Raw genomic sequence first — 23104 nt, forward strand, 5'->3', positions numbered from 1 at the left:
TAGTGAGAACGTTATTATTGATCTAATTAATCACAATGTAAGAATTGCTTTCAGTAATGCTTAATATAGAATGAATCATTTAATTAATAGCCAAGAAAAGAGCTCGTAGAATTTCACTCTGTTCACTACTCCACCCCAATCCTGTGAATTGATTTGGTTGTTAAATACAGTTGCGAAACATATTTGCAAGAAATAAACAAACTCAAACACATAAAGGACATGTTTAGCATCCGGTCAGGTATGAAAAAGTAACTCTTGCATTATAGAACAGAAGACAAAAAGAATAATTGTAAATTAATCCAAGTAAACAGGATGTTCTGTCATATCAATTTAAAATCAAACACAAGGATCTGGCAATCTGAATCAGGAAAGAAAACAAGGAAAACCTTCCCTCAGCCAGTACTCGAGAAGAATGCCAGCCCTGGTGGACACGTGTCAAGAGAATTTAGTGGAGCCTCATCGTTGCACACATATTCATTTCTCTTTCCCCCTTGTTAAGGCTTTACTCTGTGACATTAGCAAAGATACTTTCATTCATTCAACAAATGCATGTTGATGTATACACTAAGCCAGACTCCTGGCACACTGTACTCAATGCCTTTGTTGCTTGTCAACTAAAAATACCCTTGCTTGCCTCAATTTAGCAAAATATATAGAAAGAATATTTGACAATGAGACAAAAAGATTCAGTTCTAGTTCATGTTCTATTACTTATTAAATATGTTACCAAAAGCAAGTATGGCCAAATACAAGCTCTTATAAAATTATAAGCAATGATAAATATTGGGCAAGTTGCTGCATGAGGGCTCTGTTTGTCTCTTAAATCCCAGACTGGCAGATGCCAAAAACAGTTTTGTCATGGAAAAGGATGGTTGGTAATTCCGTTTTCCCCTTTGCTTTACTGCCCACAGAATTTCAGTGAACATTCAAAATAGGAAAGAAATCTCAGAATCCAGGATGTATGCTATAATACACAGACAGTATTTAGAATATTCACAGGAGCATGTGTTCAATCTTCCCTATTTTCAAGCAAATTAATTTGAGACCTAGATTCCACAGACATGTATATCACATGAGCCTGCAAAGAGCCATGAACTGCCACCTCGCTCAGAAGAAGCTAATCAGAGTATATGTTTTTTCTTCCCTGTACCATTTTCCTCCTGCCACTCAAAATAGACCCAGAGCCTCAGGGATTCGCATATGACTCAGATTGGGCCAATTATAATACCTTACCCCTCTCCTTGGCAATGATGGGCACATAGTTCAAGCCACGCCTGTTGTGTCACATAATCAGAAATCCATAAGATGGTGAGTCCGGAGCTGCTGGTGGCCAAGTCCCTAGCATGTGGGAAGAGCTGGTCTGGAAGAATTAGGGCAACACTCTGTTTCTCTAGAAGATGACAGAAATCCTGACGGAATGAGAATCCTGATGGAATGTGAACTCCTGGTTTTAGTCTTCTGAAGACCTCTCAAGGGTCGTTGCTCTGTCTTCTTTGAGCTCTAATAAATCTCCTTTTTGGGGTAAGCTAATTTGGATTGGTTTCTGTCACCAATGTAATGACTGATGCATAGGAAAGGGCAGAAATACTCACCGTTTTTTTTTTGTTTTGTTTTTGCATTAATGCTTGCTACAAGAATGCCTGGAACTGGGAAAGTGGCTGGAATGGAGATTCAAGGCCACAATATCTGGCTCTTGTAGAGAGAGGAAGAATGCAGATTTATTGAGAGGACAGTGGTAGCATGAGAAGAATGAGCTTGGGGTCCTCTGGCCAAGGTCTGAGAGGCCCCCAAACCTATGCCATACTGACTTTCAAGCAAAAATTAAAGTATAGGAGGCACAATAGGATACTCATCCTGGCACTGCAACCAAGTTTTTTACTTTGAGCCATTCATATAACCTTTCCAGGACTGGTTTTCATCTATAAAATAAGGGTCTCACATTGCAAAGTGCTGTACTTCTTGCTCTCATGAAAACTGACTTTAAACTTGACAAAAAATAACTGTGAGAAAGAGTGGACAGGGAGAAATTTAGGCAAAAATAGTTCATTGAGATTATATTTATTTTTAATAATAATAACTAAAATATAGCATAACTTTATGGAGGACACTGTTTTATATGTAGTACATTTGTTAACTCATTTAATCATCAGTTCAAACCAAGAGATAGATACTTTTATTATTCCCATTTTAAAGTTGAAGAAGCCAAGGCACAGAGGAGTCTAATAACTTTCCCAACACTACCCAATTAGCACGTCAGAAATAGGAACATAACGCATGCAATCATTGTCCAAAATCCGTGCAATTAATAACTGTGCTACACATCTGCTGTTAAGTGTACCTGTTTCTCTGCCTGGAACAAAGTAGAAATTCAGTAAGTGTTTATTAAATGTTAGCAGATGAATATAAAGTGTTCTCTGTAAAGGCATTGATAATAACCGAGTGATGCATTTTTCAAAGTCATGGTGCTAGTGGTGAAGTACCTGTCCATGAGACAAGATAGCCTTTGTAGGGATATTTTGCAGCCATACTCCCAAATACAACCCTCTTTCTGTCCCACTCTAGCTAGAATTCTTGGAGCATTATGTGCAAGGGTTAAGTACATTTTGTTAAAGGTAGGACAATCCTCATGTAATTTCCTTGGCAACTGGATTATACTAAGTAGACTGGTTTTTGACAAGTACTTCTACCTCATGCCAATGAGAAAACTGTCAGAAATAAACTGTCGGAAACAAAGAAGAATAGAGAAGTAGAAGAATATGTTCACCAAAAACACTTACTTGTTTCTTTGCCATGTGTTAAATGAAGGCATTACTTATGCTCTCTCATCAGGATTGTCCTTTCAATCACGACTTTCTTAGCCCCCAGAATTGGCAGAAATGGCTTCTGTAATTAGCACCTATAATTTGAAAATGTCCATATGATTAGGTTTATTGAAGACTATGTATTAAGCAAATTAGAATTTAGATTAGAGCAAAATTTTGATAAATTCACTATCCCTTTAAGTAAGAATCAGATTTTCCTACATTAACTCTGTTGTAAAGAATTATGTTGCTAGAGTCAAACTTGGTGGTTTAATAAAGCCACTCCCTCATTGGAATGCTGAGATCAAGTTTATTAATCCATACCAGCAGAGCTTATCTAAGCAACGGAAAAGACCATCTTAATTGTTATCTACCATGTGATTTTATAAACCAGTTGAAGTTTAGCAATCTGCACTTTCATTGTCCAGTGGCTTCAAGGATCTAAGGAACAAAATGGCTTAAAGGTTAGTTCAGCCTATATCATGACAATTGCCATGGTTTGGAAAATTTGTATTGCAAGGACTACGAATAGCTCTCATGCGATCAGAACAATAGCTGTGGAAAAAAACTATTAGGTCATTGCATCTACCGATCCCCCTGTCGGTTCTAGAGAAGCAATTAGAGCTTCGCTTGCTCTGGTATTACTTCTCTGTGTGCAGAGAGAAAGCTTTAACTCCTTGTGGTGTAGCCAGCCTGGCTCTGGTGAAAGATAATGGACTGCTGCTCATCCAGCCTCATCCACATAGGAGAAGCTGCCCAAGCTGAATCCGGAACCGAGTCCATTGGTGTGCTCGAATATGGATCTTATAGTTCTTAGTCCAGAACTGTTTATTTTGCAGATCTTCTCCCCCTGTGGAATGCAGCAGCCCCAAGAGCAACACCTCACCAAGCCCCAAGAGGACAAAAATACTCCACACAGGTGATGGTCTGTTGTGTTCGGCCCACAGAAGAGCCCTGCCTGCTTGAAGCAGAGATTCTCTAGTGGCAACAGGACGCAGGTGCATGTCCTCACTTGCCATATGACTTTTGAATTATTTGCATAAGCTATAAAACTGGAGTGGATGTAATGCTCTCTAAACAGAAATATAGCTTTTTAAAAATAAAGACTGTACTAGAGGTTTGAGGGAGCCTCTACAGTGAAGATAATCCTAACGTCAAACAGAGGTTGGGTAAGCCAGAAAATGAGGGTTTGGAGTGACAAAAAGGATTTACCGTCAGTCCTGCCTAGAAAATTAGCTAATAAAAGCTGCATTGAAAAGATGACTCCTTTCTGCTTCTCCTGACAGTTTGGGCAGATGAGACTGATTCAGAGATAATAGACTGGAAATAAATTTCTGACTTTAGGCCCCAAATTAGATCAGTTTCAGAGCAGTCAGAATTCCAGTTCAAATATTATAGCAGAAACCGGTAAGACAGATTTGGGATTTTTATTTTGAACTTGTTGACAGCTTACTTTTTAATTTTTAAATAATTATTCAAATACTTCTATAGCCCAACATAGACTATAAACTCCTTTAGGGTTAGGATTGGCTCACTTTGTCCTCTATTGGGGGACACACTGTTTTAGAATAGTCTCCATAGCTACTACTGTAGCTGGACTCTAAGATGGTCCCCAAAGATCACTGCCTCCTGTTATTCACACACTTGAATAGTCTTTTCCTACAATGTTCCAAGGTTGGTTTGTGCAACCAACAGAATACAGAAGTGATAAGATGTCACTTCTAGGATTAGATTATAAAAGACTATGGTTTCTGTTCAGGTTTTCTCTCTCTCTCTCTCTCTCTCTCTCTCTCTCTCTCTCTGTTTCATCACTTACTCTGGGTGACAACAATGTGCCATGTTTGAGCAGCTCTTATGTAGAGGTTCTCATGGCAAGAACCTGCCAGCCTACCAACAGCCAATGAGAAACTGAGGCCCACCATCAACTATGGGAGTGAGCTTAGAAGACTCTCTAACCCCAGTCAAGCCTTGACATGGCTGCAGCCCTAGCCAATAGTTGGACAGCATCCTCATCAGAGACCCTGATCTGGAACCACCCAGTTAAGCTGCTCCTGGGTTCCAAAACAAATTGATATGTTTTGGGGTAACTTTGTTATTCGGCAACAGACATAAATAGCTGATGAAGAGTCCATTAGGTTACCAATTTTTCTCAGTGGCCCTTGATCTAAATATTTCTCTCTAGTTAATCCCGGACCAGAACTGTCTTTCTTGCTTCCTGGGGAAGACGACATGGCCTTTTCTAGTTTGATGACTTCTAATTTCAGTTGAAGCTAAGTCATGCTCACATAATTTGCTTTTGGTTGGTTCCCCTGCTGCCTGAGCCACCTGAGATGCCCCCACTGCATATCCATTTTTTCATGCATTCAACAAATACTTAGTGAGTGTCATTGTTCTAGGAGCTATGGCTGCAGCAGTGAACAAAACTCAAGGCCCTTGCATCTAGCATACTCTCCTGATAAGCTATATTTCCTGAAGTATGGTACCGTCCTTTGGACCTCTTCTACCAGCTATCTGGGCTCCAAATCCCTATCTAAACCCTTGTTTATGGAGACCCAGCAATAGTTAGCCTTTTCAAAGTAAGCTTGAAAGACATTCTTATCATTTACAACAACCCTTAATAATTGCTGATAGTCATTTAGCCCATAAGCAAGGCAATTGTATAACTGCATTGTCCTGGTTATAAAAACATGGATACATTCAGTAGAGGTAGGAATTTGACACACGTCTTGCTTCCCTCTAATGTCAACCTCCCATGGCATTTAATAATGTTCTTCACACCATATAGTTTTAATAAATCACATTTTATCAGTTGGTAAACATTCTAATGTCATATTTCCCTCCCAACATCCAACTAAATCATGCAGATCAGTCATATATAACCAATTAACTTAAATCTCGACTATAAATATTGTCTAAAATGCATATATAATCATGTTTCAATGCCGCAGATATTTGTTTCACTCACTTCAGTCATCTTTATTCTAGCAGAAACTCTAAGCTGGTGGAAAATCCATGTTTCCTAGGTCATCACAGCCAGAGAATAAATATATTGTCAAAACAATGATCACAAAACCGTATTTCCTGACTCAGCTTCTGTTTCTGCTAAGAAGTATGAGGCTTCTCAAGAACTTCTTCCTCTGTGTTCCACAAACTAATGTCCTTTTTATAGGGTAATATTTCCTCCTACTGAGGACATCAAAGGCAGCAACCACCACCCGTGTCTAGCTGAGAGTACAATACTTGCAGCCAAGGCCATCATCTACCGAAGCTTCTAGTCCACTTTCTGGCAAAGTTACTGAACCTGTTACATGTATGTACCAGGGGTTAGTCTGAGTATTAAGGATTAAATTGAGGGGGAAGACACAGTGTCACCCCTTTTCTATAGTATTAGTCAAACTCCTTCTTTCCAGAAATAAAATTTTGCTCACAAGACTCAAGAACACAACATAGTCCTTACCTCCTCTGCGAATTTTTCAGACATGTTTATATGTACCTAAAGGCTGGGTGAATTTGGTTTAGTCTTAAGCTAAGACACTTGATTTAAGGGTATCCTAGCAAAATCGGTCTGGGAGCCAGGTCAACCTGTGACTATTTACGAAAGGCTAGAAGGCCTAAACTCGATAAATTTTAATTTATTCATTCATCCCATGTGAATTTATTGACAAAAACCTGTTTCCTGCCTTCAACATTTTCATTTCAGTTTTTATATTTTCAACCAGAGCCAATGAGGTTTATCACCTTATCCACTCAATAAGGTTAGTTTGTAGAAAGCCTTTGAATTACAACATGATGACAAGTTCAGCCCATTATAAAAAGGAAAGAGGAAAATCTTTGATTTAGAGACACTAGATTTTTTTTTTAAAGCTGCTAGGAATGAAATTATTTCATTGGTGTTATGTTCAGCTGCGACTTTAAAACAACAACAAAAAATGTTCTTTTTGTGTGGTTCGGAAAGTAAGGGGGTTTTAACTGAGCAGGTGAGATTGCAAACTCAAGACGCAGTCACAGCTTTTTCTTTTTTCTTTCACCCTGCTTATTCATTATTTGGATGTGTGCTGTTTCTTCCCTCATGGTTACATTTTATAAGATGAGTTTGTTTTTTACAAACATAAACTTTGAATTAAATACACTATAAGATAAAATAAATACATTAAGATAATTAGTTGAAGTTTATAACCCAGAGCTATGAAAAAGAAGATTCTGGGAATAGAGCCAAAATGGAGGTGAACATAGTATTTCAACCAGACTAAAAAAAAAAAACATAAAAATCAGATATATATATACATATATATATATATACATACACACACACACACACACACACACACACACACACACACACACATATCCTGGTCCTGTGTTATGTGACAACTGGATGAGATGACCAATTCTGCATTTTCTTTTCCTTCCAATAGCTCATAAAAGGATCATCTGTAATCTCTACACCGTATTGACCTGAAATTTATCTTTGCCGAAACTAGTTCTTAGAGATTCAAAATATTTCCTGACTGATGAACATATACATTCATTTTATGTAATGAAATAAATATATTCAGAAGTATAGAAAAATAGAAATAATAAATCTTGAAAAAGGAAGAATTTGCATTAATTTCAAGGTGGGGGAAAGGGTAATTTTTTGTTTGCTTCTTTATACCTTTCATCACTACAGATATAATTTTCTGTAACAAACAGATTTTGCATTTCAGGGAAGTTTAAAAATAAAAAGGAGGAGGAAGAAAGACGTAAGACGATAACTTCCCAGACCCCATATGTTCATTTATCCCTTTCCTTTGGTAGAACATTGTGCTAACTAGCTTTCTTCACACTAGTCTACTTAAGCTCTCTCATCCACCTGAGAAGGCTGTATGTTTTGTATGAGTATCTTGAATGGCACAGATCTAGGTGCCAGGGATGACTATGCAGACTGTTCTCTTGGTGCCACAACCAACCAGTGGTCACTGTCATTTCCATTAGTAGAAGGTGACAGTCACCTATAGAATACAGTAAGCAAAGTGTGGATTTAAGTCTTCTTCTCTTTAAGAAACGAGGGTCAAAATGCCAGAATGGACCATGGTAAAAGGAAAGCAATATTCAAAGGCAGCAAATGTATTCTCCAGAATGTGGAGTTTTTGATAGGCTTTTCTGTGAATAAAGATGTATATACTGCTTTACAGAACATTTCCATTTTTATATTATATTCCATCTTTGAACTATAGGTTCAGAATACAGTCCCATGGTTCACTAGTCTTATTTCCAAGCCTCCAAACAGGAAGGAAAAAATTGAGCCATTGAATGCCTGTGGGAAGAGAAAAAAAAATTCTATACCAATTTGCAATTAGGTGATTAACACAAGAGCCAGTGGTAACAAGCAATGTGTTTTTATTCCAAACATCTTTGCTACAAATTGCGGTTAAAAGCTTCACCCTGAATTTTCTTTTTGTCTTTTGACTGTAGGGTGATGATATAAGGTAATTGCACAGTAACTACAGAATGCTGCATGTTATTTCATGCAAGCCATTTAGTAACTACGTCAGGTAACTACACAGAAAACCCTTTTAATTACAAGATAGGATAGCTTGCATTACCCAGCTGCATTCTTTCTGGTTAGCCTTGACCTATCGGTTCATTGCTAAAACTTCCATTTGTCCCAGGCTATGCTTCATCAGCTGCCAAGGGCTACACTGACTCTGGTTGAGTGCTCCTGCAGCTTGAGGCATCACCACGCGGGGATGCTCTCTCTAGTCTCTCCATACATGGACTAATGGCTTGGCTGCAGTTGCTACTTGGATCTGCTCGGTTCTGGTTAGCAACACTTGGAAGATTCTTCTTGTCCTGGATTCTATGAAAAAAGTGAAAAGTATAATTGTTGATGACTCAGCCCACACTGAGGAATAAATTAAATAGAGCTTCCTTAACAGATAATTTAAGCAAATATATGCAAACATATATTCACTGTAAGTAATTAACAGTCTGGAGTTATTCCCTTTCAGCACTCCTTCTAATTTTTCCTCCTTAGAGAATGGTGACTCAGTTAGCTATATGTAGCTAAGAATAAAATACCTATGGTGATCTTACTTGTGTCCTCTTTTTTCATCATCCTGGTTTACATGTTATCTACTGATATTCCTCCATTTTTGTGTAGTTCCACTTTCTACTTAAGTACATGTCAGGGCTGTTATTTCATTTAGCAAGGGTGGCATGCTAATTTGCAATGCATATTCAGTATTTTTATGCTAATTGCTCAAAATTCAATTTCAAAATACACATGATGAATTGTATTTATAACTCTAGCTATTGTTGTTCCTAATTTGCTATGGAATAGATACTGAAACCTAGGGAGAGACATTCTCTCAAGTCCTCTGTAAAATACTTGCTTCTGCGAAGATTCCCTTTTCTGGCACCCTGGCTTTTGACAGTATGAGAATGACTATCTTCCAGACTAAATGCTACTATGGAGGAGAGACTAGATCCTGTTGTGTAGAAATTGGATCACCTTATCCAGTGATTTCTCCAGCTGCAGCTACTGGAGGCCTGTTGCTTGACTCTTTCATGGCGGCTTATTTGTGGGCTACGACTGTTACGTCTAAAGGAAATCATGACATTCCTCCCATGGGATTTACAGGTACGAGCAGTCACAGAAAGTATAAGTGGAACTTTTACTTCACCATTAGAATAGGCCTATTTTATCTGAAAATTGCATCTAGAAGTTTTTCAGGTTAAAATATTTCACATTGGAGAGAAATATCAATGTGGTTTTTCTGGCCCCCAAAAAGTTTCAATTCTTCTTGTTTTTATAATGGCTGATTGGTAGCAATATTCTGCCATGGGTCCTGAGTTAAACCGACAGCTCAATATGCCTCTCTTACTCCATCTTATCTTCAGCACCAACTCTTCCCAGAGGGGTTCTTTTCCGACCTTCCTGTCTTGTTCAATACTCCACCCTCTTCCAAAACAGATCTGAACCTAGAGAGTCTTCCTTGACTTCTAGACCCCACACACATTATCAGGTAGCAAAATCCTATAGTTTTAGAACCATAAAGACAGGAAAGATATATTCAATTTTAAAATACCTACTTTAAATTACATATTTACCAATAAAGCCACATGGGTTTCTTTGCTTTGGCTGAATTTTTTTTTTTTTTTGACAAGAGTCTTGCTCTGTAACCCAGGCTGGAGAGCAGTGGTGCAATCTCAGCTCTCTGCAATCCCTGCCTCCTGGGTTCAAGTGATTCTCATGACTCAGCCACTCAAGTAGCTGGGATTACAGGTGTGCACCACTAAGCCCAGTTAATTTCTGTATTTTTAGTAGAGATGGGGTTTCACCATGTTGGCCAGGCTGGTCTCGAATGCCTGACCTCAAGTGATCCACCCACCTCGGCCTGCCAAAGTGCTGGGATAACAGGCATGGACCACCATGACCAGCCTGAAATTATTTTATATCAGTATGGTAACACTTATTGTCTAAGGATTATTAAAACATTACAATGTCTTTTGATAACATCAGAAGAATACCTGAAACATGAATGTAGATCAGACTTAAATCTAAAATGTTGATCACGTGACTGACCTTGGACGTGGGCATAGTAACAAGGATCTGATATGCAAAGCAGTAAAATATTTTGAAATTTCTGCTCCCTTGTTCAAGTTTGGTACTTATCACAACCAGGACAGTGCTGTGACTTTTTTTTTTTTTAATATTTGGTGATTATGAACTGTTAGTTACAATCTAGATTTGTGTCATAATGGGAAAAATACTAGTCTCAAATGGAACATGTTTATCTTTGTTTAGTTAAATACAGTTTGCTTCATAAACAAAATCTTTTGGATCACGGAATCACAGTTGGTGGTAAGATTGGGAATCACCACTATAGTCTGCCTACAAAAATAGCTCTTACCTCTATACCCTCTACTCCATTCCAACTGCAAATGCCCTAGTTTATTCCTTCCTTTCCTTTTACTTGGGCTCTTATAAAAGGCTTCTAACTAGGCTTCCATTATTTTCTCTCTCTTGATTACATTCATTGCTACTCAATTAATTAATCCTGCTCAAAACATTTAAATATATCTCTATTGATATCCTAAGTATAAACTTCCTTACCTTGGCACTTAAGCCCTCTAAAATACAACTGCAACCTGTATCCTAAGCCTTAACTTTCATTACTCCTTCACAAAATGCCTGCGTCAATCAAGATGTACTAACTCCTAGTATTAATCATGGCAATTAGATATAAGGTTCTGAACTGTTGACTCTGCCAATAATTAGCTCTGTGACTTCAAGCCCATTCTTTAACCTTTCTGAAACTTAATCTCCTCATTGGCAAAATTGAGATAACTCAAAAAAGTTGTTTGTCATTACTATTATTATTATTTAAAGTACCCTTCAGTTTCCTGCCTCTCAAATTTGCTCATTTTCTTTCTTTTTGCTGAACATTCTCCACTCCTTTTTAATCTCTCTAAAGCAGTGGTTCTCCAAGAGTTGTCTTTGAAAAAGCAGTAACAGAATCGCCTAGGAACTTGTTAGAAATATAAATTCTGGGGCCCATTCCAGACATATTAAATAAAAAATGTTCAGTATGGGGCCTAGCGATCTGTGTTTTAACAAGTCTTCTAGGTAATCCTGATGCACACTAAACTTTGAGAATCAAGATCATTCTCAAATGCTACCATCTAAATTCTTTTCCCTTCCTTCCTTCCTTCCTTCCTTCCTTCCTTCCTTCCTTCCTTCCTTCCTTCCTTCCTTCCTTTCTCTTTTCTTTCTTTCTCTTTCCTTTCTTTCTTCTTTCTTTCTTTTTTTCTCTCTCTTGTTCATTCGTTCTTTCATTCGTTCTCTCTCTCTCGTTCGTTCATTCATTCGTTCGTTCTCACTCTTTAGTTCGTTCTCTCTCTCTCTTTCTTCCTTTCTTCTTTCTTTCATCCTGATGCACACTAAACTTTGAGAATCAAGACCAATCTCAGATGCTACCATCTAAAATCTATTTCTTCATTCCTTCCTTCTTTTCTCTTTCTTTCTCTCTCTTTCTTTCTTTCTTTCTTTCTTTCCTTCTTCTTTCTTTCCTTTTCTTTCTTTCTTTCTCTCTCTCTCTCTCTTTCTTTCCTTCTTCTTTCTTTCTTTTTCTTTCCTTCTTTCTTCTTTCTTTTTTTGTTTTGAGACAGGGTCTTGCTCTGGCTGTGTACCCAGGCTGGAGTACAGTAACACCATCTCGGCTCACTGCAACTTCTGCCTCCGGGGCTCAAGTGATCCTCCTGCCTCAGCCTCCCAAGGAGCTGGGATCACAGGCATGTGCCAACACACACAGCTAATTCTTGTATTTTTAGTAGAGACAGGGTTTTTCCATGTTGGCCAGGCTGGTCTCGAACTCCTGGCCTCAAGTGAGCTGCCCACCTCGGCTTCCCTAAGTGTTGGGATTACAGGTGTGAGCCACTGCACCTGGCCTAAAATTATTTCTTATCCTTCCAAGAGCACCTGATCTCTTCCCTGACTAAAACTTTGTACCATACCTTGGCATTTCTGCTTTACCTTAACCATATGTGTATACTCATCTTATTCCTCTTTTACTTTTGCCAAATTGGTAACACTTTGCAAGAAGGAACTCTGCTTACTAATCTTTAACTAGGAATCAGGGCTTGACAAAGTTTCCTTTAAATATTTGTTTGACTATATTTGAATGAAAGAATTTGTTGTACTTACAGTACTAGAGAACAAATAACTAGAAATAGAAAACGTTCTTTTTAATATCAATTAAAAATTTCCATTCTGGAAAATTCAACAGCAACATGGATTGGATGCTTCAAGTTCTCAACTAGCAGAGTTTCAAGTAAGGCAAAGGAGTTAAAGCTCCATCCTTATAATCATCTCTTCATTCTTTGGTTCTGTAGTGTAAGCCCTTTTTAAAAAATAACTTTCTGAATGCATAATGTTGGACAGGAAATGTAATATCAAGAATTGAGGCAAAATGTATGTGTAAGGCTGATGGTTCTGTTAAAGTACTTTCTATTTTATCTGCCTATAAAAGGTATACACAACGCTATTTATGCTTCCCATTTTGCTTAAGTAACTTTGAACTCAGAAAGGAATCCAAGCTTGGTCCATTAAATTGCAAATCCAGTAAAAATAACATGTAGTCTCTTTCTTTCTAATTGGATAGAGTCTATCATATACAAAATGAAATTTAAAAATACTATTTTCTTAAACATCATTCACTAATTAGTACTAATCAATGTTTTAAAAGAAGGTAAAAAGAAGGAACTAGTGGCTACTTAGATGTCTTCAAATCATGTGTGCACAGTGTGTATATATATATTAATGTATATGTGTGTATATATATACACACATATATACTGGAGACTAAATAACTAAAAATAGAAAATACACACACACACACAAAGATACACTAATGAGATCTTTATTTTTAATTAGTTGGATGCTTGATATTATCCAGCTGATAGTTGGGTAGTAGTTGAGCACAGCCTTGTTTTCAAGCAGTTGTAAGTTAGTGTGACTTGCAGTGATGAGAAAAGAATCCACTGTCATTGGGTTTCTTTTGATCCAGTGTTTTGTCTTTACTACTTACTTTGCTTGGAGACAACCTTTAATTCTCCACAACTATTACAAATTGATATGCAGGCTGAACTCATAGGTAACAGAAAGATGTCACTCTCTTCTAACTATATCTATCAGAAGATTGTTGATTTTTTTTTTTTTTTTTTTTTTTTTGCCTTTGGCAGAGAGTCATGTGCTTGCCGCCTTGTCAGATGTAAGGCAAAGGTTTATGAAGCAAAATACAGTTAGTGATTTAAAAATTCTCCTTTCTTTTAAACTTTTTCATAACAGTAGCATCTACTTCTTTTATTTACTGAATATATGAGAAAAAACAATAACCATGTTAATGACAGAATGCTAAAGAGACAACTGCCTTGCAGGTAAGGTCCGTTCAATACAGCTCCTAACAGGTATTTTTTCCTCCCTATTTCTAAGGCCCTCAGCTTTACAGATGACTTTCAGAAGGAATTGGAAAGAGACCTCTTGGAGAAATTCTAAAAGACTCCTAAAATGTTTTGGGAAAACTCTGCTTGCTGTGGCTGGCGAAGGAATAAGATAACATCAGAGATTTCAGAGACACTCTGCACGAGTCACAGAATAAATAATCAGCACACAGAATTCTATTCACCTGCTGGTAAAGGCCAAACAGAAACAATTCCAGAACCCATACCTTTATGATAAGTAGACTCAGTTAAAAAACAGTTTAAAAAAAGGGAAGATGATTATAAAATAAAAAGGAGAGATTTCTCTTGGAAAAGGACTCTAGAAAAAATGCAAGCTCCAATAAGAAATACAGATTATAAGAGCACGCAGGGATGAACCTTGAAAACATTATGGTAAATCAAATGAAATGAGCCTGACACAAGAACAAATATTGTGGGATTCCATTTGTATGAGGTACCTAGAATTGGCAAATTATTGGAGACAGAAAGTAGGATTGAGGTTACCAGGGGCCATAGAGAGTGGAGAATGGGAAGTTACTATTTAATGAGTACAGAGTTTCTGTTTTGGATGATGAAATAGTTCTGAAAATGGATAGCATAGCCTTGTAAAATATACTTAATAACATTCAATTATACACTTTCAAAAGGTTAAAAGAATAAGCTTTATGTTATGTATATTTTGCCACAATTTTAAAAATATAATGTAAACAAATGAAAAAAAGCAAGTAAGGAGACCTTGTGATAGAAAGTCCCTCTGATACTAACATGTTATGAACTTACAGAAAAGAAAAAAAAAGAATTTTCAGAAGAACTAAAAAAACAAGAAATAAATTGGATCCTCATCTGCAAGAATTATATCATGTTACCCATACAGTAAAACAATATAAGATCAAAAAATAGAACAGAAAGCCAGCTAGCACTGAGCAGTGATATTTTTGAAAAGGGAGATGATCATAAGTAGGACCGATTTAATAATATCCTGTCCATTTACAATGTTTTTTATAAAAGTTAATGTATTCTGTAGACCACCATCCTTACCTATAAAGAAGAAAAAAGGTGAAAAAACAAATCATTTACTGATAAACAGTTGGCCAGAGAGGAAGACTGATTTTTTACCACAAAGCTTAGAGATATTGAGTTGCAGCATAAAGAGTGAAATTGTATTTAAAGCTTCATAAAGAAAGGAAGGGCCGAGCGCGGTGGCTCACGCCTATAATCCCAGCACTTTGGGAGGGCAAGGTAGGTGGATCGCCTGAGGTCAGGAGTTCGAGACTGGCCGGGCCAACATGATGAACTCTCATCTGTACTAAAAATACAAAAATTAGCTGGGCATGGTGGTGGATGCGTGTAATTTGATACTTGGGAGGCTGAGGCAGGAGAATCGCCTGAACCCAGGAGGTGGAGGTTGCAATGAGCTGAGATCATGCCATTGCACTCCAGTCTGGGCAATAGAGTAAGACTCTGTCTCAGAAAAAAAAAAAAAAGAAAGAAAGAAAGGAAGAAGAAGACAAAATTAGAAAATCTGGCTCCATAAGGTAATGCCCAACACTTGAGCTTCTGAGATTTTGTGATTCAGAGATCTTTGGAAACATTTTAAACACTCAGCATCTAGCAGTAAAAAGTGGTTAGTAAGTGTACCCCAGGATTACAGAAAATCATCTATATTTGTTAATAAACAACTATTTAAAAACACTTCTGTATATATTAAAGCAGCATTTCTTCAAGATGTAGCAATAGCATCTCTAGGGAACTAGTTAGAAATGCACATTACCGGGCCCCACCCCAGACCTGCTGAATCAGAAACTCTGAGTGGGGTCAGCAATGTGTGCTTTTACAAACCAACACCCCAAGTGACTGATGCCAGCCAAAGTTTGAGAGTCATTGTTTAGGATGGAAATCAGCAGAGAGTTAGCGGGCCCAGCGGGTGGTTAACCAGACTACACTGACCCAAGGGAGAATCATAGACAGGTCTCTTGCTGGAGGGAGCTGCTCCTGAAGATAGGAACATTGCTGAAGCCCTCACGGGAGGACTTTCTTCTCCTTTTCCAGGAGGATTTCTTATTTGACTGGGGAACTGCTTGTCTGTTGCTAGTGTTAGTAAACTAGGGTTTTAGAGAAATCTGGAAAATAATTCTGCTCAGGAGACAGCATGAAGACTCCTCCTGCTTGCAGAGCACCTGCTCCCTAGCTTCTTCCTCTACATTTCTTCATATTGGAACATATTTGCAATTTATTAAGTCAATTCCCTCAAATCTTTCAGAATGTATGTTCATCTCACCATTATCCAGAAGTCCTCTCAAGTTAGGCTTGCCTGATATCACTATCCAAATATTCTGCAATAAAAGGATTTAGCTGGAGATTTCAGGAGCCCCATTAGATGTGTGTGTGTGTTCTTTTAACCCTTGTTCTTCTTTCTGTCATGGAGTATCTGGGAAAAAGGTCCATATATAAGTTAGCAGCAAAAAATCTGTTTATACTTAGATTAAGGTTATGAAACCCCCTTAACCTCAATATGCTGTCAAATGTTACTAATTTTTTAAAAATCCATGAACATATATATATTTAAATCCATGGGCATGTTTCTTTTATAAGGTCACCCAAGTTGATGACTATTGATGTTTCTTTGTGCCAAGTCTTATCATCTTTCTCTAACTAGACTGAGAGCATCATTTAGTTCTACAACCTTAAGCCCATGATCTGCCCCTCAGCACTGATACCTGCCTGTTCCCTTCTCAGGTGTATAACCAGCATTCAAAAAGAACAAGATCCAGCACTTTCTTTGTCCAGGTCATGTATCCTACCTTATTTCCCAACTTCTTGCACTGTGATCTTACCACTTCTCTGCAGCCTCATACCTGTTTCCAACCTGACATCGATGTTACTTTTCTTTCTATAATTTGCACTGGTCTCTTGAATTATGTCTACTTCTGGAAGCCCTAGTAACAACTGCACAGGGTTCAGGAAACAGCACACCAAGCTAGGATTTCCAGCAGTCTCTTCAAAGAGAGCTGGGTAAACTGAATCCTATTTAGAATTAAACCACTAAAAAGTGTTTAATAGAGGTTTACCAAATACTTTTGTTTTTACTCCAAAACCAAAAACACACATATTCACTCTGTGCCAGTGCTTGCTAACGCCTTAATGCTAAATGTAACTTCCCAGCTGCCTGGCCAAGAATCAGTGATTACAGGATTTATTCCTATTGGAAGAGACAGTACACAACTCTAATTAGACCTTTTTTTAAAAAAAAATGTCTTGGAGGATTGTTGAACCAATGAAATTTAGAAGAGAAAACATAATTTCTAAAACTTTGATAGACATTATAAGTCATGAAAATATGCATGACTCTTAGAGTAAGGGTTTCAAGGAAATAAGGTAGCCTAATAAAGAGGATTAGCTGGTAAGCCAAATGGAAAATTTAATACACTTTTTTCTCCCTTCTATGTTATTTTCACTTAATTTTCTTGGAATCTATGTTTGTGAAAGAAGTAGAGGTCTGATTTGCAACAGGAATATTTTACTGTCTCCATTACCTGAGGGTAGGCGCCAACACTTCAGCTCCATGTATCACCAAAATTGCCAAAGTTTGAGTAGTTCTGTTCAATAGTAACAACAACAATAATAATGACTGGATGATGCTGGGCAAACTGCAGTAACCATAAAATAAAGTAAAATAAAATAAAATAAAATAAAATAAAATAACAAACTCAAATCATAGTGGCGTAAGATAATCAAATTTTATTCATGTTCATATAAAGTTCAATACAGTCCAGGAGCTCTCCTGAGAAGTTCCCATTTGATAATGACCCAGGGATGCAATTTCCTTGCATATTGTAGCTACACCATCACCAAGGTTCCTGCTGCAGAGGTGGAAAGAGGTGTAGAAAATACACTGGCATTTAATTGTCCTGGCCCAGAAATGCTAATTTCCCCTCATATTTCATTGGCTATAGCTACTCATATGACACTAACCAAACTGCTAGGTAGGCTGGGAAGTATAGAAGAGCACCAGAATATCTTGTGAGCCCTAAGAGCCTTTCCCACAAGTAGTGCTGACATACTGATTAATGCTGTCTATATTTTAAGAACTGTGCTAATTAAGTGCATTATCTAGGATCCTCAAAACAACCTTTCAAGATAAGTGTTAATAATTTCACTTTATAAATGAATAAACCAAGGCTCACAAAAATTAACTAATTTACATGTAATTTACATGTATTCTTCTTTCTGTCATGGAGTATCTGGGAACAATGTCCATACATAAGTTCTCTGATTCCCACAGAAACTTTTAAAGGTTTGTATTAACTTGGGTTTACAATTGAGCCTCATAAACATAAACTAATTTTCCAAAAGTCAAAGGGCAAAAGTAGGATTTGAACCCTGAAAAGACCCTATCTTTTTACTTCTTCACATGCTGTGTACCAAGTGTACTGCTAGGCTCTGGGGATACCACAAACAAAAGGAAACATGGGGAGGGGGAAAAAGAGAGGCCTTGCTTCTACTAAATGACATCAGATACTGCCACATTAGCACCATGCACTGGTGCCCCAAGGGAATGTTCACACCTGGACCAGGGATATAAAGAACATTATTTCCAAAGTCAAAAAGACCAGGCACTTGGTCAGAGTTAGGTTTTCCTTAAAGTGAATAGAATTTTAGGTTCAGAATCCACAGACAGAAATCCATAATTTCACACAATCAATCATGGGTTGTAGAAATAAAATAAACCCTTTGTAAACAACTAACAATAAGAAAACAAATTTGTATCAACCATGCTAGAGAAAAGTTTATTCTAGTCTCTTTATAGAAAATGATATAAAATTTAAAAATTGTTGACATGTAAAGAGGTAATCAAAGAGCTTACATCCCAAAATACTGGGAAAAGGACAGTTTAATTTCAGGAAGTTAATTTAATTTGTGGTATTTGTCAGCTCTTTTAAAGTTGTGTGTGTGATTTCTTTTTCTACGTATATATAACTATCATACCTACTTTGTGTTCTTTTTCTTAGAGAGTCCTCTCCCACCTCCAATTATGTAAGGTTCAGGTCCCCCTAAACCAGAATTCACCCTTGCGCTACCACACATTGGCAGGTAAAATGCTCATCTCACTGACCTAGCAGAATTTAATTTTTATTTTAAGTTTCAGGGTACATGTGCAGGATGTGCAGGCTTGTTACATAGAATTGGCGTAAAATTTGAAAACCATGAAAAAATAAAACAATAAAGGATCTAGATGCTAATAATGTGGTTAGTTAACATGTTGGCCATTTCAAAGCAAAATAAGTCTTTGATGTTTTAAACTATTCAAGGAAGGATATAAGTATTTAATCTGCAAAGACATGTAGATTTGAAACCCAAATGTAAAGAACAGATTCCTATATTATTATTAATAATATCTTCATAAAGATTATATTTATCAATAATGGGTACTATTCAACTTTAAAGGACACCTATGGCTCAGTTAGGCCAGGGAATAAAGATACTTGGATAAAAGTCGTGTTTATAAAATGAAGAAAGGGGCCCTTCTGATCCACTGTACATAAAATGAAACAATCTAAAGTCTCTAGGGAGAATTCGAGTTTCTGTCTGGCACAAAGTGAAGTCACCCTCTTGTTAGTAGATATAGGATACATTTAATCACCAAGATAAAAAAGGAAATTTGATAGTGCCCAGAAAAAAATGCAATGCTAATGAGTTGAAGTTTAATAAATAATGTTAATGCTTATGATCAATAAATGCCTGATGGACTTTAAAAATATTTGCTACTATAGTCAGCGTTCTCAAAAATTCTACTTGGAAAACAGAAATAGCTTTCTCATACTGAATGTCTTTAATAGCATGAAGAAGAAAATGAGACTAAAATAAGATATTGTCTTTATCAGTTTTTATCAGACTACCTGAAACATGTTACAGAGTTTAACTCTGTAGCCCTTACATTCCAGATAATTTTGAAATATACCACTGTTCTTTAACTGGGTAGCCTGTGGCCCAGAGAGATGAATCGATTTGTTGAAGGTAAGCAGTAAATTCATTATAAAAATAAAGGTGGGGAGGAGGGGGGGAGAAGCTAGAATCGTGAGCACAAACTCCGAGGCTGATCCATTCCAGTTAAGTTTCTTAAAATAAATTATTCTGTTTCTTCTCAGGAAGACACTAAGGCCCTGTTTTCAATAAACTAGGATAGCTCCAGAAACAATTTAGTGGCCAATCTGATAGTCATTTAGATCGATATAATTATATTCCAATGGCTATAAATATATTGTGAACTATGGATAATTTTGAAAAATTCAATTCACAGAGAAAGTATAGAACCACAAATCAATAGAGAATGTGTCATGGTGGAAAATTCTCATAAAAATAGTTCTGTTCACACTTTGTACATCCTCTAAATTCTACTTCACTAAAATTCTGGGAAACAAAAAAAAAAAAAAAAAAAAAAACAAAAACCATCTAAAACTAGATGAATAAAATCCCAGAATCTTTTTTTTTTTTTTCAATCTGGAAAGGATTTTAAAGATTATCTCTTTAACCTTCAACTCTCTTGTTCTACAGACCCTGAATGTTCAAATGACTTGTCTGAAATAGTCACTTAGGTAGAGGCAGAACTAAGACCAGAAACCAAATCTCTCCACTCCTGCTACCACAAGACTGTCATAAATCACACTGCCTCTTCCCAAACCTTTCCCCACTCCCCCCCCAAAATATATATTTTTTAAGTCTTACAGTGGATGATCACATTAAAAAAGAATCTGAGGGTATATGAGTAGAATTCCTGAGTTTAGATTTTTGAGAAATTTTTTATTAAGATAAAACTAATATTCCCAAGAGTCAGACATTGGGAACACTATTTGGCTTTAAGGTTAGGAGTGGTGATAGCAAAGGAGCAAAACAGAAAAGTAAAGGCAGGGAGAAACTGCAGAACTATACACTCAGTAACCCTATTGTGAGCCATATGCTGGATGCTGAGGAAAAGGAAATGAAAAGCTTTGAAATGCAGCTGTCCTACTTCCTGCTATTTCCATTTGAACCAAACTATTTTTCCACCAGGATCCAACATGTGTGCAGTGACACATGGAAACAGGGTGAGCTCATGAACACAGGGGAATAGTATCCAGCATTCCCAGCACAGCACCCTGGAAGCACACGGCCACTCCCAACCTCCACCCCAATGGATGGTAAATGTGGAAGAAGACCTATTGATGGAAAAACCCACTTTGGAGCAGAAAAGGAAAGCTAAAAAATAGCTCAGGCACCTGGATGCCATTCATGAATAATGCCAGCAGACAAAAAACATTAGATCTAAAACCATCTTAGTTGGAAAAGATCTTTATTCATTCAAATTATGGCAAGAAACTCCTTCAGGAACACTGGAGATAGTGGTACCAAAAACAGATAACCATGCAAACTATGCAAACTTGGAAAAGTGCATTGCTCTGTCAAAGTTCATGAAGTAGGTCTTAATATTTAGCAAAAGAAAATCTTCCATTCGAACACAAGGCATGACAAAGCTCATTTCACACAACGGAAGGAAGGCTTTTTTTCTTGTTTCATGGTTGTATGTTTCTGACACTGCAGTATTAACATTTAAATTGAATCTTTAAACGATTTTTCTGATGTCAACAACATTATTGGGAAGGCCAAACTCGGCAGATGACCTTAACTGAGGTGGTTACAGCATTGTTCCCGGTAATTTGGCTTTGTGATATATCCTTCTTCTAGGTATTAAGGTCTGGTTTGAATTAAAGTCTGCAGCATACTCACAGCTGTGGGAGTAACTAAAAGGACTTGTTTTCATCCCATGGCCAAAAGACTTTCTTGTAACATACAGTTTGTACATTTAATTACTTACTTGGGCATTTATTGACCCTCTACACACCTGATGCCAAGCACTGTGCTAGGTATAGATATAAATCCTGACTTAGTTTCAAGCCCTACTTCTGCTGAGTAATTACATTTTAGTGGAGCATGATATTTAACCCCTACGAGCTTGTTTCCTCTTAGGTTTACTGTAAAAACTGAATGAGATATTATATGTAAAATACTCAATACATCATGGTTTTAAGACAACAGTTTCTGCCTTTGAATAGCTCGATTTGAAAATGACATGTACATGAATAACCAAAATGTAATATGCTATTTGCTACAGCAGAAGGTGTACTCTAAAAGACAGTTCAGAGAAAGGAGTGGCTAATTTTGTCTAGAGTGGGGCTGGGAGAAGGTCATCAATGAAGTGTCAGAAAGAAGGTAACCTTGACAGATGAGTAAAGAGGGGAAGAGAGAGACATTTAGAAAAGTTAAGATTAAATCTCCCAGGTCTCCTGGTAGCAGCAGAAAAGTTCACCCCCTCAAGCACTGATGCTCCCTTTCTTGGAAGTTGAAAGTTGCACACATTTCTGGCTTTGCCCCACACTGCCTGGCACTGATGGCATTTCCAAAAAGCATTCTACTGAGGGGACTGATCCTTCCAAGGAAGCAGCTTAGGAAAAAGATAAGATAAAATCAGCAGATGAGTCATAGAGGAACTGAGGGAGAGGGTGGGGATGACAACATTGGATAAATCTAGAGTTAAAAAATAAAATAGTTAAGATCACATAGTACACTCAGGGTACTCAGGACTTAGTATGCGTTCTACTAGTTTTCTACTAGAAAAAAAAACTACTGGTAAAAAAAAAAAAAAAAAAAACAAACCCAAATAACAAAAAAACTATTCGCCAAAATGTTACAGCGTCTGTTTCTTCTAACATGTAAGGAAAGTATTGTACAGTGACAGACAAAGCAATAAGTATATCACTAATGAAGCAGTGATCTAGTATGGCGGTGGCAAATAGAAGAAGCCACTGCCCCCTCCTCTCCCTTTCCTCACCCTAGGCAGGTATTATAAATCAATGATGGCACGCTTTCCTTTTGAGACTGGACGCAACCTCTGATTCTTGGTCTTTATTGTCATCCCTGAACTACTAGCCCTATAAAGAATATGCTGAAAACACGGTGAACAACATGATATTGTGCCCACAGAAAGATCAGCATTGCAGTCTCATTGGTCTGATTAAGAGGATCATATAAACTCTCGAAGTTCAACTTGACTCTAGATATTTACTGTGAAATGAGGCTAAGACACAGTGTTGAATATTATGGATTGTTTACTCAACATTTAGGCCAACTCTTCTAGCATGCAGAAGCTGGAAAGCTAAAAAACCACATCTCTTGGTCCTTTTACATTCAGGTTTTAGGTTTAAATTCAGAAGGACTTGCATGAAGAGAAAGGTAGAGTTCAACATACATATTCCTAGAAAGGTTTGTGCTGGAGGCAGCACTGTCTC

The 23104-nt window shown here is 37.3% G+C and overlaps 1 long non-coding RNA gene across 2 annotated transcripts in view; it reads right to left on the reverse strand.

Moving 5' to 3' along the window:
• LOC144341525 (uncharacterized) overlaps nucleotides 1–23104 on the reverse strand; it is a 145707-nt gene that overhangs the window by 58781 nt on the left and 63822 nt on the right. For both annotated transcript variants that reach the window (XR_013418506.1, XR_013418505.1), the window contains exon 4: nucleotides 2778–2896. This is a non-coding gene — a long non-coding RNA (uncharacterized LOC144341525). The remainder of the gene's footprint in view (nucleotides 1–2777; nucleotides 2897–23104) is intronic.

The sequence above is a fragment of the Macaca mulatta genome, chromosome 6, assembly GCF_049350105.2.
Source record: "Macaca mulatta isolate MMU2019108-1 chromosome 6, T2T-MMU8v2.0, whole genome shotgun sequence".
NCBI classification, from domain to species: Eukaryota; Metazoa; Chordata; class Mammalia; order Primates; family Cercopithecidae; genus Macaca; species Macaca mulatta.